Source organism: Sceloporus occidentalis, unplaced genomic scaffold, assembly GCF_023333645.1.
Source record: "Sceloporus occidentalis isolate IW3139 unplaced genomic scaffold, rSceOcc1.0.p SCAF_28, whole genome shotgun sequence".
Classification (NCBI taxonomy): Eukaryota; Metazoa; Chordata; class Lepidosauria; order Squamata; family Phrynosomatidae; genus Sceloporus; species Sceloporus occidentalis.
The window spans coordinates 1343672-1362200 of NW_028317008.1; positions in this window are offsets into that span (position 1 = coordinate 1343672).

Genomic DNA, 18529 nt, shown 5'->3' on the forward strand with positions numbered 1-18529 from the left:
ATATAAAGATGCAAATCCCAGCTAAAAGACACATTTGACTGCTGAATAGTGTGAGATGTTTTAATGGTTTCTTTTATATGTGGTTTAGTAATATGGAATAACACATGCATCTTTCACTGATGTTATAAATTATAGTGCTCATAAATTACTACCACTGAGTTGATCTAATTTTAATTAATTTAATTGATATATGCTATTGCTTTCTACCTGTCTTACATTACATATTAATCCTGATTTATTTTTTAGAAAATTATGGCTGGAGATATGGGTTGTCACTATCGTGAGCTTGTTGCTAAACTGGTAAGATGAACATTTGTGGCGATTAAAACTATATACATGTGTTACTTATGGATAGCAAAATTAGAACAAAACAGAAATATTGATATTTAGAGATACAAACAAAGGAACAAAAATAAGCCTTAAGTATATTTTGAAAATGAAAAGCTACATATTCTGGCCAAGCATTTTTTTATTAAAATGATTGCATAAATATTTACAATGTGCATTTTCTTTCAGAACTTTGGAATACGTGTTGAATTTTTCTATGTGGCAATAGAAGTAAGAAAAATATATAAAATTGCACATAAAAGCAATTATGCCGATTTATGTTGTTTTATATAAATAAGACTTGTAAGTTTTACATACTTTGTCCATTGTGCCTTATCGCATAACTTTCTCTGTTTTTATACCTGGAAATGCTCTGGATATCAACCTCAGGGTGCCAGGGTTAATGGACAAGTTCTTATTATTATACAGTAGCAAGCTGACCACATATTCAAATATTATTATATGTGGGCATACTTAATTGCAGCTGAACTACGGGTGATAAAATCTAGATCTTTATCTCTTGACTACAAGTAATGGTTTATTCAATAACTAAAATAGATTAGTTGTGATTAAAGGGATAATATTTGAAGATTCTTCGGGTCTGCAAATGTATAACCTTGCCAGGCATTTTTATCACTTTGTCCCACCCATTCCTTGTTTTCAATTTAAATGAGTCATATGTGTCCTGTATTGATGTTTTGTATATATACACTTATATATATAATTTCTTTGGTGCTTTTTTCTCAATATTCTAATAGTAACTAAAGTGTTACTTTTTAAAAACATATTTTGTAGAATGGTGATGTTGAACTGCTTGCCAAAGATATAAAGAATAGAGGACTAATAGATGCTTTTGTGAAAGCTGTTTCTGGTCTCATGGTAAGTCGTAACCACATTTGTTAATAAATAGTTAATCTCTTGCATGGAATAATGTTTTCTGCACAAATAAAACACATGATACCAATTCCCCCAATATAATCTACTGTCCTCCATGTCCTCCACTTAAATTGTCCATGGCACAGATCATTATGACTTGGTGTGGAGCATCATGATATGACATCATACATTGGTGCACTCCTCCCTCTTTCAGCAGGACTGAACATGAGCAGGGCTTTTTTTTTTCGCTGTCAGGAAGTAACAATTTCTGCCATGAAAAAAAAAAAGTAATGTTTCACTGTCATATGAGTCACAATATTTTTCACACTATGTCATGAGACTGCTCATATGATAATTGATTGATAATTCAAGTATTTTTAAATATCCACATATACCCTTTATGCATGACTTTTATTATACTTTGTATCCTTCTTTTGCAGGTAACACCTTTAAAAGAATCAAATGTAGAACTTGGATCTGTCCTTGTTGGAGTAAATAATGCAGTGGTGAGAAAATATTTAGATTTTTGTCTGAGATATTCCTTATCCAACTGATATATATATATATATATATATATCCAGACATGCCTTATCCCTCGTCCATCTTCCCAGAGCCATTACGGAAACATAAACAGCATCCATAAGTGTAAACATGGTACATGAGAACAATCCTTTTTGCTAAAATAATAAACATTTTGGAAAATGTACTAACCATTGATGAAATGAATGTGAAATTAACAGTATGTTTTAATTATTGAAACACACATTGCTCACTCTTTCTGTGTAGAGTATGTATTTTGTTAAGTCTAAGTTTGGTTAGCTACTCTGCACAACACTCACATAACACATGTGTCTGCCTGTAAAAAGTAAAATGTAATATGTTCTAATTTTGAATTAACAAATAGAAAACTGATATAATAATTATTTAATCTATTAAATGATTTATAAAGACAATAATGTGTCTACAATCAGACAAGCTTTATAAATATATCTTTATATATTTTGCTTTTTTCAGGGTGGCATTCTTGAAGGAGGTCTTAAAATGGTCAGTGGAGTAGTTGGAGGAGCTATTGGGGGATTACTTGGTGCAGCAACAGGCATACTTGATGGTGTTGTTGGTACCGTTCATCATGCTGTTGGTGGTGCCGTCAATGGTGCTGCTGGTGCCATCGGAAATGTCGCTGGTAATCTTGTTGGTTCTGCAACAGGTGTCCTTGGTGGTAACCTACTTGGTTAAATACAGGCAAGAGCCTTTTAAATTTCTTGTTATATTTTGTCTAATTGCAGCAATACTTCAAATTGAGATACTAACACTGTAACATTTATCTATGAAATAATGGTATTTATAGAAAAAGAAAATGATTCACACATGTGAATGACAAGTCTGCTTGAAATAGTTTTGTACTATGCTAGTAGCAGGAAATTAATTTCTTAACTTCGATGCCAAACACTGTGTTTCTACTTATCTGACCCTGTGGACCACCTTCCTCCCAGACTGTATCAGCTCAGTGTTTAAAGACACTGAGTGGTGTAGGCTTCCAAGATCGCATGCAGCTGGCCCTGCTTGAAGAACTCAGACCAGCCAGGGAGAAGGGAGAGAACATCAGGACAGGAAACTAATAAGATGATGCGGCTCTGCTACAAGCTGCTGGCAAATCTCAGCTTCTGTCAGGGGAGGGCTAGCAACGTTCATGAATGTGGGGACATGTCCAGCAAAGAAGCTAGTAATAAAACAGCCCCAAACAATTGTGGCAGACCATCTCCCATGTGCTGTATCCAGTCCTGTCAAAAATAGATTTACAGAAAGATAATTAATAGGATGCTGAAAAAACAGACCTCACACAAATGTCATCTAAAGCTGTCCTTAATCAATATATCTATATGTGCAATAGCTGGAAAACACTCAAAATGTATCATGTAGCATCCATAATGTTTAAATCAAACCATCCCAGGTAGACATTGACCCCATATGCCCTTGCCAGCCCTTCTTTTGCTTGCATAACATGAAAATACCTCCAATTACACTGAAGAAGGAAAAAACAAAATACCTTTAGTTCTACTAAAAGCTGTCATTTTGACAGATCTGGTACATTGCATTAGACGGCATTGTATATTATGCCTTAATTACATGATAGGTCTTCAATGACACATTGTACAATTGAAAAATGTTCCTCAGATCTGAATTCACTTCTATGTATCCTTTCTTTCAGGCAACTCGGCAAGTCATTTCAACAAAACAAGATAATACAAGTGCTACTTTTTTACCTTATGCATTCCTTGAAGTTTCTCTGTTTCAAATATTTTTTTTTTCTGATTTTATGCTAACAATTGCTTTTCCTTCAGTTACACAACTGAATGTGTTTTGCCCTGCATCACTTGTTAATAAACACAGCTTTACAAAATACAAAACACTTGATGCTTCATTTTTCTAAGGCATGCCTACATTATAAGTATACTTATTCCATAAAATTATATGAGAAAAACAAGATGATGTATAAGTCAACCAAAAAACAATTGTATTCACTATCACAAGATGTTTTTTCTACCAATCGCACTTACCGTGTATTCCCTTCTCCAACAGCAAGGTCTTTAGTTGTTTTATCCACATAGCCAAGGCTACATGTGTACTTAAGTAAATAAATCACAAAATCAGCCTGGTAATTCCTTACATCTTCCACATATGAACAGATGCAATCAGAATTGATCTCAAATTATTTGATCTCATGTAAGGGATCAAATGTTTTTTGTTCAAAAATAATGCTTTAGTGGTTAATTTTTGGCAGTATAAAAAATCATATTGAAAGTATTCAGACAGACTTAAAAAATATATTAAAGGTAGAGTGATTCCAAGGGGTCTGAGAATCCATTTGGGTCTGGGGAACAAAATCAGGTGAACAGGTATACCCCATTTTAAATTAAAATGCGAAGAGACCCTAAGCAGTTATAATCCTTGAGCAAGGCTACCATCAGGGGGGCACAACTGGTACCAGGCCCAGCATTCCTGCTCTCGTAACAGAGAAAGCAGAGAGGCTGGGCTCCCCCTAGCACCAGCTCCCCCCTGAACGTACCGCTAGGCCCATGCTGGGGACTGCGCTTCCTTAGGCCCAACATGCTGTGCACGAGTGCCAGAAAATGACATCATTTCCCAGTGCTCAGACATAATGTTTTGTTTTTCTTAAACTTCTTTATTCAAAGAGGATAAGACATATATAGAGTCTACAGCATACAATACACATTACTTGCAGTTTCAGACATAGAAAGTATACAATACATGCGTAAAAATCAGGACGCAAAACCATAAGACATACATATTAACCATACAGAAGGCCCACAACCACCCCGGTGGCGGGGAAACACTGTGCAACATCTGGAGGCAAAACCAGTAGGTAAATTGAAACATATCGTATAGGGACTTCTTAATAGCGTCATCCTTAACCGCAATGAATGCAGACCATTTGTCAAAAAAGACTTAACCCTCACTTCTCTGTGCAGTGCTGCCAATCCATACGAAAGATGAAGTCTAGTCGGCTTATGGTCATTTCTAGAAGTGGTGGGCTGAATTGTATCAATTGGGCCAAGATGGCCTTTTTACTAACTGCCGACATAAATAAAAGAGTTTTCTCCCTAGTCGAAAAGGGCCTACCTCCCAGGGGAGGCAAAATCCTGAATAGGACCCACTCCACCGTCAAGTCAAAGTGGATGCCCAACACCCTGACCACGTACCGATGAACATCCCTCCAAAACCTCCCAGAGGCTATGAAAGAGATCTGCCTCCAACATTTGGAACTACTCCCAAGTCCCACAGTCGCGTAAAGCTTCGGGTTCATGTAAGGGCGATGCAAAATTTTTAGAAACATCTCGCTGTAATTTTTTTTTCAAAACCGTAGCCTCGACCAAGATGTCGGACACGCCGAATCTGTCCATAAAGAAGGGTCAGTCTATCAAAGGAGTTAGCATGATCTTTAGGTGTTAACAGTCAGGAGCCGGGTAATAAAACTACGGAGTTGTAGGTAGAGCAGTGGGTGGACCGAAAGAGAAGGGAAATATTGCCAGGTAAGTACACAGGCCATGGAGTCGACAAGCCTGCCCCCAACAAAGTCCAGCCTCTTAAAAACAGGGTCTGACCTCCCCCCTTGGAATCCAGTGTTCTGGACCAATGTCACAAACCGAGAATGGAGAAATCCTAAACCAAGACGCTTGCGCACCTGCATCCAAGCCTTGTGTGTATGAAATAGTGGGTTAGAACTTAAATCATCCGGCCACAGGTGTACAGGCAGATGCAGGAGGGAGGCCAATTTTGTATCAGGAGAAAGCCGCTGTTCAACCCTAGTAATAGCAAAGTGGTGTTTATCCAAAATCCAGTCAACCGTATATCTATAATTAGCATCCAAATTGTAGTCGATCAGATTTGGGAGATTTAAGCCCTCATTAGAGGTGGGTTGCTGTAATTTTACCAGCACAATTCGAGACTGCTTATCACCCCACACTTCCTCTTTAGAGTAAGCGGAAGCATATGAACGGGGTATACTAACTTTGGGAACGCAGCCATCTTATATAAATGGCATCAACCTGTAAAAGAGGAGGGGAAACTTAGCCCAGGACTTAAACAAACTGTCGATTTGTCTAAGAAGCAAAGGGATGTTTAACTTATAAAGATGGGAAAGATTGGTAGTGATCCAAAGACCCAAATATCTAAGGGCTGGGGAAGGGGCCCATCAAAAGGGAACTGATCACCCCAACCACCGTAGGCTTGCGGGAATATCGGGAGTGCCTCTGTTTTGGCAGTGTTGACTACAAACCCAGAGGCTTTACCAAGCAAAGCTAAGATATCCAGAAGCAGAGGAATGGATTGTTTTGGATTAGAGAGAAAAAAGAGGAGGTCACCTTCAAGTCTGTCCCCACCACAGGAATGCCCTCCGGCTGTCCTGAGCGGCCAATCAGACAGATCAGTGGCTCGATAGCCAAATTAAACAGTAGTGGCGAATAAAGGGCAGCTCTGGCAGGTGCCCCTTTCCTAGCATATATCTTGGCGAGTTCCATCCGTTTACCATGAGTTGAGCCAGAGGAGAATCATACAATGCCTGAAACAGACGGGTAAAATGAAGGCCAAGTGGTGAAATTTAAAAAAGGACATTAAATATAGCCACAAAATACGGTCTTGTCAGCATCACAGCTAATGATTATGGCAGATTTATTTTTCGCCAGCTTGGTGGAAACAATAGCTGAGATCAGACCAAATGTTCTGAGTGGAGTGCCTACCCCGAAGAAAACCCGTTTGAGAGGGAGCGATCAGTCCCATCAGGATGGATTGGAGTCTCGACGCAATCACCGCAGTCAGAATTTGAAAATCTTGATTGAGAAGGGAAATCAGGCAATATGAGAACATTAGTTCAGGGTCTTGGTTAGCACTATTCTGGAAAGATTAAAGTCCCTTGGGGGTTTCTCACCCGCCACTAGTCTGTTATACAGCTCACAAAGGTGAAAGGACAGATGAGGCGCTAAGATTTTGTAATATTCTGCACTAAGACCATCAGGTCCTGGCGTTTTACGGTTTGGCAAGGAGTTAATAATTAACTGAATCTCCTGCAGAGAAACAGGTCCTGCTGGGTCAGCTTGGGGATGTGGGCTTGACGGAAAGTCACAATCATGGCATCTATATCAATGGGCTCTGCAGTATAGAAATTGCAAAAATAATGTACAAAGAGTTGAGTAATTTTATCAGGGGATGTAGCCTTAGTTTGATGGCCATCCTTCAAATGGGTAATAAAAGTAGCCAGGTTGGCCAAGAGCTTCCCTGCCCTATTTCCCCAGCGGAAATATATATTCCTCAAGTAATCGTAAGATATCTGGGCCTTTTCAGTAGCCCACGCGTCATATAGTGGCTCAGCTGCCTTATAAATCCTGGCAGACTCAGACTCCTGAGACCCGCCATATAACTGATAATATGCCCCCGCAACACCGACTTGGAAGCCTCCCAGAACAGATTAATATTATCAACGTGTTCTAGATTATCATCAGCATAATTGAGCCACTCCCTTTCCAAAAAGGAAAAGGAGTCTAACTTAAGGTCCAGGATGGAGGTGGGCAAAGACCTTTTTACGTTTTATGGGAGAGTTAAGACCTTCAACATTCCAGGAGAGAAAGCGAATTGAATTAACAGTATGCACCTTACTCATGGAAGCGGGTAGGGGGTGGAGGCAGAAGCCATTAACCCACACCCCTCAGGGAAAAGAAGACCTACGAAAGACAAACGGAATCCATTGTCCAAATACAGGGTTTTTATGTCTTATTCAGGTGATCTATACATGCATGTGCTGTTTACATGTGTTGTTTTTATGATCTATACCCGAACTACAGGGAGTAAGTAAAAGACAGGTGTGGTTTAGTGAATAAGGAGACAAAGGGACTGTGGGGAGGATTACGGGGGAGAGGACCTCTAAATGTCACTGGAGGGTCAGCACTGACTCTCACAGTCTTCCCCTAATCTGCGGTCAGTGTTTTGTAGCGGAGGGAGTAATTGCATGCTAGGGATCCTGGATTGGGCCCAATGAAATGCTTTCTTGGGGTCCAATTTTTTTTATATAAAATATATTGGCAACACGGTCTAATATTTATATAGATTGGCAGCATGGACTAATATTAATCCCTTAATGACAATACTGTTTCTTACTCGTAGTATATTGTGGGACAATGGCTCTTTAAACATTTTTCAGTGTTGCTGTTTAGCTGTGATTTTCTTCTTTCTCATTTCGTGCTCCCACACATATGATATATTGTTTTTTTCAGGACAAACAGGGCTTTCTGTTTAACATCAGCCCGTACATGTACAGGCTTTGTCATTATCACGTTGCACTGCAAGCCCATACATGTCGTTGGCTTTGTCGTTAAGGGGTTAATATATTGGGAGCAGGGTCTAATATTAAAGAATGAAAAATAACTGCTAGTCACAGTCTTTACTTCAAAGAAATAAGTACATATAAGTACATATTATATCTAACACATATATATATATATATATATGTATATATATATGGGGGGGACAGGGACCACAGTGGGGGGGCAATTATAAAATGCTACATATACACTATATATATATATATATATATATATATATATATATATATATATATATGTAGCGTTTTATAATTGCCCCCCTACTTTAGTCCCTGTCCCCCCATGTGCCACCCTGAATATGAAAGTTGTAGATGCCACTGGACGACATCAAGGAGCTGATATCCTTTTACTGCACTTTTACTGCAGTATTACTGCACATTTACTGCACTTTTTTTTATACTGCAAACCTACATTTGTACTTCAAAGTACTGTAGCTTTATTGCATTTGTACTTCCGTACAAAAATAACTGCAGTATAACTGCAGTACAGTGAAGTACAAATGCAGTAAAACTGCAGTAAATGTGCAGTAATACTGCATTAAAAGTGCAGTATTGCAGTTTTTTTCATGTCCAAAAAACTGCAGTATTACTTCAGAAAAACTGCAGTATTTTTTTTGTAAGGGATTGCTGGGCTGGCACTACAGGAGGACTGGACGTCACTGACAGAGATGACACTGGGGGCTGAATAGGGATGTATAACACTGGGGGGCTAAATGGGGGACAGAGATGACACTGGGCGCTGGATGGGGAACAGAGATGACATGAGATATGGGTCGAAAATGTTGGTGTTAACACAATGTACACTATTTACAATGAAACACCTTTTATTGCCACCTTACCTATTGAGTGCTGAGTGATTTATTTTTCTTAAAGTTATTTATAAGTTTAGTGGGGAACAGGGTTGGGAGGGTTGTTGGGGGGGCACTATTATATTTGTTTTGCCCAGGGCCCACCAGAGCCTTGAATCGTAGCTGGGGCCCCTTAGAGACACAGGCCCAGTCACAGCTGCGATCGCTGCAACCCCTGTAGTTACGCCAGTGGGAGTGTCCCACTAATCATAACATCAACAGAAATGTGGATTAACAAAGGAAATTTAGTTTTTTGCTTCTGAAATCTACTCAATTGTGGTCTGGTTAAACCATGAGCATGCTTAGGGCAGCATTCTCCCACTGCAAAACTGGGGGGACATATTACCCTCTTGAGTGATCAGGTTCCCCCAGTGCAGTGCTGCTTAATAGACCAATTACAACCTCCATAGACTGCATTAAAAGGCAATGTGCACCTTTTAGTCATGCTGCCCCAGGATATGACATCATATCCCAACACTCTAAATTGAGGATCTGGCAGGCCCTCAGGTTAATATGCCTCTGTTTATTCCCCTTTATTCCATATAAGATGGATATAAATCTCTCTCGAACAGCATTGGCAAAGGTGTCAGAGGTTCACTATGAACCACCCTTTTTTGTTTAGAGTCAGGTGGAAATCATAAGGACATTTCTGGAGTATAAATGGTCATTTAAATGTCTTTTTGATGACAGCCAATGGCCACTTGCAGTGGAAAATTATTTGTGCATCGTGTGCTTGTGTAACTTAATGACCTCTGCTACACTGCGATTTAAGTCATCATTAAACAATTCAACTCAAATTGAAATAACAGTTTAAATAACATTGAGTGAGATAATTAGTAAAATATATTCCACAAAATTAGCATCTGGAGGGATAGATATAAAATTGTAAATGGAGCTCTAAGCACACATGCACTGTTCACGAAAGGGCTCCATAATATACCATTAACTTGTGCCTATGCAACAGGCATAGTTGCCAACAGTCCTGTTTTTGGATTTGGGAGCTTCTCCTAATTTTTTTTCTAGTTGCGTTTCTGCACTTCTATTTCCCTGGGAATCCATCTGCATTATTCTGGCTTCTTGGAGTACTTTCGTAAAAGGGCAAAGCCACTGCGGACACCACACGTGGACTGCCTAAGACTGGCTCTGTTCCTTTAACAGATGGATTTGAATAAAATCGAAAAGTAAAAGAGGACTGATTTTAAATGCATCTCATTTTGTTTGATTATCATATAAGCCTATTAGACATATGATAATAGTCAAGGTTCAGAGTTGTTTAGTTAAAGCTCAAACAAAAACCATAACTTTTTCTATTTGCTCATTTTCAAAATGCATATATGACTGCTAAAATATTTATATAAAAGAAAGACCCAACGGTCTGTTTGTTGCTAATCCTGTCTAACTGGGCAACAGTTAAGGGTGACGTGGCCTGATGCATTTGTTTTCCATGGGTGACTAGCATCCTATTGTACATAGAAGTAAATGGGATAGCTTGACAGCTGATGTTCTAATGTGAAAAGCACTACCTCATTTGAATTTGAGCCATCGTTTAGCATTGCACTCAGTGGCGTAACTACAGAGGGCACAACTGCAATGGAGTCTGCTAGGGTCCCTGGCAACCCCTGCAACCACTTGTTCTTGTCTCCTTGTGCCACTACAATATTGCTCAGAAATACCCCTTCTGACGTAAAGGCAGAAACGTTAAATTATATCACGTGACCCTGCAGAAAAACCGAGGTTGCTTGCACAGTGTGTGAGCAGCTGGACAGAAAGCTGCAGAAGAGGTATGGGGGTGTGCGGGCAGAAAGGAGGAGGTATGTTTGTATGTATGTGATTGTTAATGTGTATCTATAAGTGTGTATGTGAGCATGGATGCCTATGTATAAGTGTATGTGAGGATTGATGTCTCAGTATAAGTGATGTGAGCATTGATGTCTATGTATAAGTGTGTGTGAGCTTGAATGTGTATGTATAGGTGTGTGTATGCATAGATGTGTATGTGTAAGTTATGGGTGTGAGCATATTTATCTAAGTGGTGTGTGTGAGCACGGCTAGTGTGAGAAGGAGTGTGTGTGTTAGAATGACTGTGTATGTGTTTTTAGTGAGTATGAGTTTGCCTTTGCAAGTGTAAATGTATGTATCTTTACATATGTGTGCAAAAGTGTTTGTTGGAGGGGGGCAAGGGGCAAGGATGGTACAGATAAGCTGGGGGCAAGATGGCACTGAAAAGATGCATGGGACAAAGGTAGCACTCACAAGATATTTGGGGGCAAACACTATACAGTGGGACATGTTGCTTGGTGCAGTTGGGGGGACCCAGGGCAATTTATGCCCCTGACTGCACTTGCTTAGGCATTTCATTGTTCATTGGTTCATTATGTAGTGTTTCCACAAAGGGGTGGAGCCTCTGTGCACATCCTCTTCTGCCATTTTGAGGAAGTGCTCTGTGATGCCATGGTCAGCGGACCTGGAACAAAAGAAAGAAGACAGAAGAAAAACAGGAAAGAGAGGAAGTAAAGCTGTAGGAAAGGAGACAGGGACATTAAAGCAGTCAGCAGAGAAGGTATCACCATCTGTGTCTGGATCATTATATAATGATATGAGTCATGCTGTACCACCATTTTTGTCTCGCTATGTAATGATGGGAGCTGTGATATACCACTATCAGGCTCAGCATATATTGATGGGATTTATACTGTACCACCTTCAGACTCAGTATATAATGATTGGTATTATGCAGTACCACCCTCAGTGCCTGGTTTGCTATATACTTATGGGAGTTATGCTGTTCCACTGTCATTGTCTGGCTCTATATATAATACAGTACAACCATCAGTGTCTGGATCACTAAATGGTAATGGGATTTATGCTGTTTAACATGTGTCAACCTCATTGTGTACATACAATATGCTCACAATGAACTGCACTGTATAATATATATGTCTGGCTAACTATATGCTGATGAGGGCTATGCTATAACACCAGCACATGCATAACTACACACCCTCTAGATTGTCAAAGGTTACTTTACTGTCCTTTTGTAACTAACCCCCCATTAGGTGAATTTTGTTTTACTAATATTTTTTATCTGCAGTTCTAATATCACTAAAACATAGATACACATCAGGAGTCTCCAGGGGGATTTATCTCACAAAAGTAGTTTTTACATATTGTGACAGAAAGGCTGGTACAATAGTGGATGGGCAGTATATACGCATACTTTGGCTAATTTTGTGTGACCTTATATGTAAAATTAAAGCTCCAGGGAAAGAGAAGCACAATAAAAAACTACAATATAGGAAGTGACTTGTAAATTGTGTAATGGGTCCCTGGGGTGGGGTGGTGCTCCAACAGTTTTTAAAATCCAGACCAGGATTTATTTTGTTAGTTTTGCGTGTTTTGTTTAGCTGCTGATTTGAAGAAAATAAATATTTAAATTCTATCTGGAATTGGCTTTTATATTACCCTAGAAGACAAGTGATTCTGAAAGATCTCTGACTAACTCCTTGTGCTTCAAAGGACGTTCAGTTACAAATGGTGGAGTATGCGGGTATCACTTATGTGTCTGTGGGTATAAAGCTACCTGGAACTTACCATGGAGGAAGTTATTAAAGCACTGATCCAGTCTACTTCTGCACAGCAGGAAGCTAATAGGAGAGCTGCAGAAAATAGTGCAGCCCTACAGCAGCTGGTGCTGGCTCAAGCAGAGAATGCTATGATAATGGCCAAAGCACAGAAGGAAAGCACTGATACCTTGGTGCAGCAGATTGTTATGACACAAGCTGAGGCATTCAGAGCGACCCGTGAGGAACAGCCAACCGCTACCCATGTGCTGCAGCAGGAGATTCACACTTTATCTGAAAAGCTGAACTGGGACTCTGAAGGGACCCAATGTGATTCGGGCAAGTCACTATCTTCAAAAGATGACTGCAGTAGATGACATTAAGGCATATTTTCTGGCTTTTGAACGCACAGCAGCGAGAGAAGGATGGCTGGCAGCTGAGCGGGCAAGTATACTTGCACCGTTTCTGAGTGGAGAACCCCAGAAGGCCTACTATGACTTGGAGCCAGCGCAAGCCAGTGACTACAGCAAGTTGAAGGATGAAATCCTGCCAAGGCTTGGAGTAACCTCAGCAGTATGTGCACAAAGGTTCCTTTGTGGTTATATTCCTCTGACAAAGCTGCAAGATCCCAAATGTTTGACCTAATACATCTGGCCAGGAAGTGGGTACAGCCTGAGGTCAACTCAGCTAGCCACATTGTGGAACTCTTAGAAATTGACTGTTTTTTTGCGGGGCTTGCCTCCCACTCTGCGTAGATGGGTTAGTCAAAGTGACCCTCAGACAGCAGACCAATTAATTGCTTTGGTGGAGATGTATGTAGCTGCAGGAGAACTTGCACGTCCTGTTTCAACTGAGCAATCCCGCAATCAGAAGACCCAAGATCCTGGGAAAGCTGGTAAGGCTGTTCAAAGGGTACTGAAGAAAGGCAGGTATATGCACAAGACACCAGAGACGCTACTCCAGGAGTCAGAGCCGCATTCAGACATAACAAACCTGGGAAAAGAACTAATTGGGGATATGACTATGTTATCAAATGTTATAAATGTAACGAGGTTGGTCATACAGCCAAGACTGTATTTGTATACATTGTACAGCCAACACACTGTATTTGCAGCATGCTCACACTGTTTGGTAGGCCTTATATTATACATTTGTATTATTTGAGCCTGAGACTAGCTTAGCGCACCGACATTTTTTCTTTTCCCATACAGCCAAGGACAGCCCACTCAACGACGAACATATGGAATGCAATATGGGGGAAAATCCATGTTCTCTTTATCAATGTGTTGGTTCTGCTAATAATGATAATTCTCATTGGTGAATCTCATGTGAATGTAAATGGGAAAACGTCTAGAGCACTGCTAGATGGGAGCATGGTCACTTTAGTAGCCGAGTCGATAATACCTGAGGTAGAAACAGATCATGTACATAAAATGGGAATTATCTGTTTACACGGTGACAAGCGAGAATATCCCACTGCTGAGGTACAAATTGAAACTCAGTATAGTAGTATAAAATATAGAGTAGGTGTAATGCCCAGTTTAGCACATGGTGTGGTGATTGGACGAGACTTCCCCAACTTTCTCCAGCTGTGGGGATCCACAGAAAACTCAGCCCATAACTCATTAGAAAACAGTCAAACTGGTGAAGGTTATGTGTTTCCCTTTTCTGATGTTGATTTGGAAGACGATCTGGATGATATGAGACAAAATAAATGTAAAGCTTTCCACCCTTTACCTGTGTTAGTAGGGGATAATACTGTTGAAAACAGAGAGGAGGCTGGTACTAGCACAGAGAAGGAGGATGATTTCCCAGAGTTAGGGGTCAGTCCGGTTAATTTTAAATGTGCTCAATGGGAAGATCCTACATTAGTTGCTGCTAGAAATAATATTCAAGTCAGAAATTGAGTTGTTAATCAACCAGAAAACAGATTGCCCAATCCCTACTTTGAAGTAATCAATGATCTGATATATAGAGTAGAAAGAAAGGGTGTAGATACCACTAAACAGTTATTGGTTCCCCAGGCTTTCCGAAAAATTGTACTTAGTCTTGGACATTGCCACATTTTGGGTGGACACCTGGGAGTAGAGAAAACACGAGAGAGAATTCTTAGACGATTTTACTGGCCTGGGGTATTTGTTGCAGTAACAAACTATTGCTCCTCTTGTCCTGAGTGCCAACTCAGAGCCCCTTTCAAGGCTTTTCGTAGCCCACTGATACCTCTACCTATAATTGACATACCCTTTGAAAGGATTGCTATGGACTCAGTGGGGCCATTGGTAAAATCACCTAGGGGACACCAATATATTTTGGTTGTTATGGACTGTGCAACTCGTTACCCGGAAGCAGTTCCCCTACGTAATATGTCTGCAAAGTATATAGCAAAAGAGCTCATGTTAATGTTTAGTAGAGTGGGTATTCCTAAAGAGATACTGACAGATCAAGGAACCCCGTTTATGTCCAAAGTCATGAAAGAGTTGTGCAAATTCCTTCAAGTGAAGCATATTAGGACCTCAGTTTACCATCACCAGACTGATGGTTTAGTCAAAAGGTTTAATAAAACACTAAAAAGTATGCTACGGAAGGTGGTAGACACTGATTGGGACTTTTTGTTACCATACCTAATGTTATCCATTAGGGAAGTTCCCCAATCCTCCACTGGCTTCTCACCCTTTGACTTATTATATGGGAGACATCCTCGTGGATTGTTAGACATAGCTAAAGAGACATGGGAGCAGGAAACCACACCTTACCGAATGCAGGACCAAATGGCAGCCGTCATGCCTGTAGTCAGAGAACATATGCAGAAAGCTCAGGAAGCACAGAAAAATTGCTATAATCGTAATTCTAGGATCAGGGTATTCCAACCTGGGGATAGAGTACTAGTGCTGGTTCCTACAGTGGAGAATAAGTTTCTTGCAACTTGGCATGGCCCCTATGAGATCATTGAAAAGGTGGGAGAGGTTAGCTATAAAGTAAGGCAGCCAGGTAGGAGAAAACCTGAACAGCTCTATCATATCAATTTGTTAAAACCTTGGAAAGATAGGGAAGTCTTAACCGCTTTGAAGCCCCCAGAGCCTCCCATCACTGATCCTGAGGTAAATATTCCAGAGACACTCTCAGGGCATCAGAAACAAGAAGTCAGAGATTTTGCCAGGAGAAACAGGGACATTTTCTCTGCAGTCCCAAGAAGGACTAGTATCATTAAACATAATGTAATAACAGAACCCGGGAAAAAGGTAAACTTAAAACCATACAGAATTCCCGAAGCTCGGAGGAAAGCTATAACCTTGGAGGTGGGAAAAACGTTAAAGCTGGGGGTAATTCCAAAACCTGACGGCACTATAAGATTCTGTAATGACTATCGTTAGTTAAATTGCATTTCAAAATTTGACACATATCTGATGCCTCGCGTTGATGACTTGATAGACCTAAAAGGATACTGGCAGGTCCCACTCACTGAACAGGCAAAGGAAAAAACAGCTTTTTCATCACCAAATTGACTTTTTCAATATACTGTATTACCATTTGGGTTACATGGGGCCCCTGCCACTTTTCAGAGGATGATGGATAAGATTCTAAGGCCTCATGTCCGTTATGCTGCAGCATACCTCGATGATGTTGTTATCCATAGTACAGACTGGGAATCTCATCTCCCTAAAGTTCAAGCTGTACTTAATTCTATTCGCTCTGCTGGCTTAACTGCCAATCCTGCCAAGTGCACTATTGGCCTTGAAGACGCAAAGTACTTGGGTATTCGATAGGGAGAGGGTTGGTGAAGCCGCAGTTGGCAAAAGTGGAATCTATACAAAACTGGCCTCGACCACTCACAAAAAAGCAAGTGAGGACATTTTTAGGGTTAACTAGTTATTATAGAAGGTTCGTTCCTGATTTTGCTACTATTGCAGCCCCTTTAACTGACCTAACAAAAGCAAGATCCCCGGTTTCTGTTAAGTGGTCTCCAGAAGCCGATCAAGATTTTCATACTTTAAAAGGAGCTTTCTGTGCTCAGCCGGTCTTGGTAACTCCAGACTTTTCTAGAGAATTTATGGTACAAACTGATGCTTCTGATGTTGGCTTGGGGGCTGTCCTTTCCTAAGAGTACCAGGGGGAAGAACACCCTGTTTTTTATTTGAGCAGAAAACTAAACCCACAAGAAAAGAATTACTCCACAGTAGAGAAGGAGTGTCTGTGTCACGATCCGTAAGTGAGCTGGTAAGCGAAAGGTTCCTAATCGCAAAAACACCAATCCACACAGGACAAAAATCCAGACGAGGTACAATAGGGCACGAGCAGAGGCAGCGTCAAAAACAAGCAAGGGTCAAAGGCAGGCAGCAAAATAGATAATGGTCGGTAAGCGAGAATAGGGTCTGGTACACAAAGGGTCAAAACACAGAGAACGCTTCAGTATAGGAAATAAACTTCAACTGATACTTCAGCAAAGGATACTGGGACTGAAGCGTCTAAATACGTTCAAATTTGGCGCCAAAATGACGTCAGTATTTGAAACGTGTTGCTATGGCAACGGTGGAGCGTGTCCTACGTTTCACTTGATTCTGCCGGCAGCTAGAGAGAGACGCGTCTCCCTGGCAACGGAGCGAGCGCCCCCTCCCTCCTGTTAACCTCCGGCTGCAGCTGCGTGGGAGTGTAGCTGGAGAGGCCCTGCTTGCTGCTGTGTCAGTAAGCCGGGAAGGAGCGGAGACATCAGCGTGGGAACGATGGCGGGGGTGAGTACTTGATTTATGACAGTACCCCCTCCCGAACGGTAACCTCCGGGAACCGATAGGACCAGGTTTAGAGGGGTAACTCCTGTGAAACCGACGAACCAAGACAGGTGAGTGAACTAAAGAGGCCGGTTCCCAGGAACGGTCAGCAGGACCGTAACCCTCCCAATCCACTAAATAATACAAACGGCCTCCCCTAAGACGGGAATCCAAAATGTCTTGAACGATATATTCAGGATAACCTTCAACAATGATAGGAGGAGGAGGTAAGGAAGACCGTGTGGCCAGTCTATTGGTAGTAACTGGTTTAAGCAGAGAGGTGTGGAAAACCGGATGGATTTTGACAGATGGCGGTAACGCAAGTCGATAAGTGACTGGGTTAATACGGTGAGTGATGGTATATGGACCAATAAATCGGGGTCCCAACTTTAAAGAGGGTATGGCTAGTTTCATATTTCGAGTAGATAACCATACTTTATCCCCGGGTTGATAGTCAGGGCCATTACGTCTATGTTTATCCGCTTGACCCTTATGTCGTTGTTGAGCAATTGTCAGATTTTGTTTTGCCATGCGTAATGCTTTATGTATTATTCGTAGTCTTTTCGCCGCTTCGGGCACCATCACTGGGGTTATGGATATAGGTAAGTCAGGAGGATGGTAACCGTATAGCAGAAAGAACGGGGTTTCTTGTGTTGATGAGTTCTTAATATTGTTGTGTGCAAATTCTGCCATAGGTAGCAAAGATGACCAGTCCGATTGGAGGTAAGATGTGAAACAACGAATATATTGTTCTAGACTTTGATTTATTCGCTCCGTCTGACCATTAGTTTGAGGGTGATAACCAGAAGATAGGGCTGGTTCAATCTTCAACCCTTTACAAAAAGACCTCCAGAATTTTGAAGTGAACTGAGAACCCCGGTCAGTCAGTATTTGAAGAGGAACTCCATGTAAGCGAACAATTTCTTTTATGAACATGTCAGCTGTCTCAGTTGCTGATGGGAGGTGTTTCAGTGGTATGAAATGCGCCATTTTGGTCAGTCTGTCTACAATAACCATGATGGTATTATATTCGTTAGATAAGGGTAATTCCACTATAAAGTCCATTGATACGGAGGACCATGGCGATTGGGGAGTGGGAATAATTTGTAACAATCCCGGAGGGCATTGGTGTGAGGTCTTGTTCCTTGCGCAAACTTGGCATGAGTTCACATAGTCTTTTGCATTCATTGCCATGTTAGGCCACCAGAAGCGACGGCGAAGCAAACTGAGCGTTCCTGAGATCCCTGGATGCCCTGCCAACGG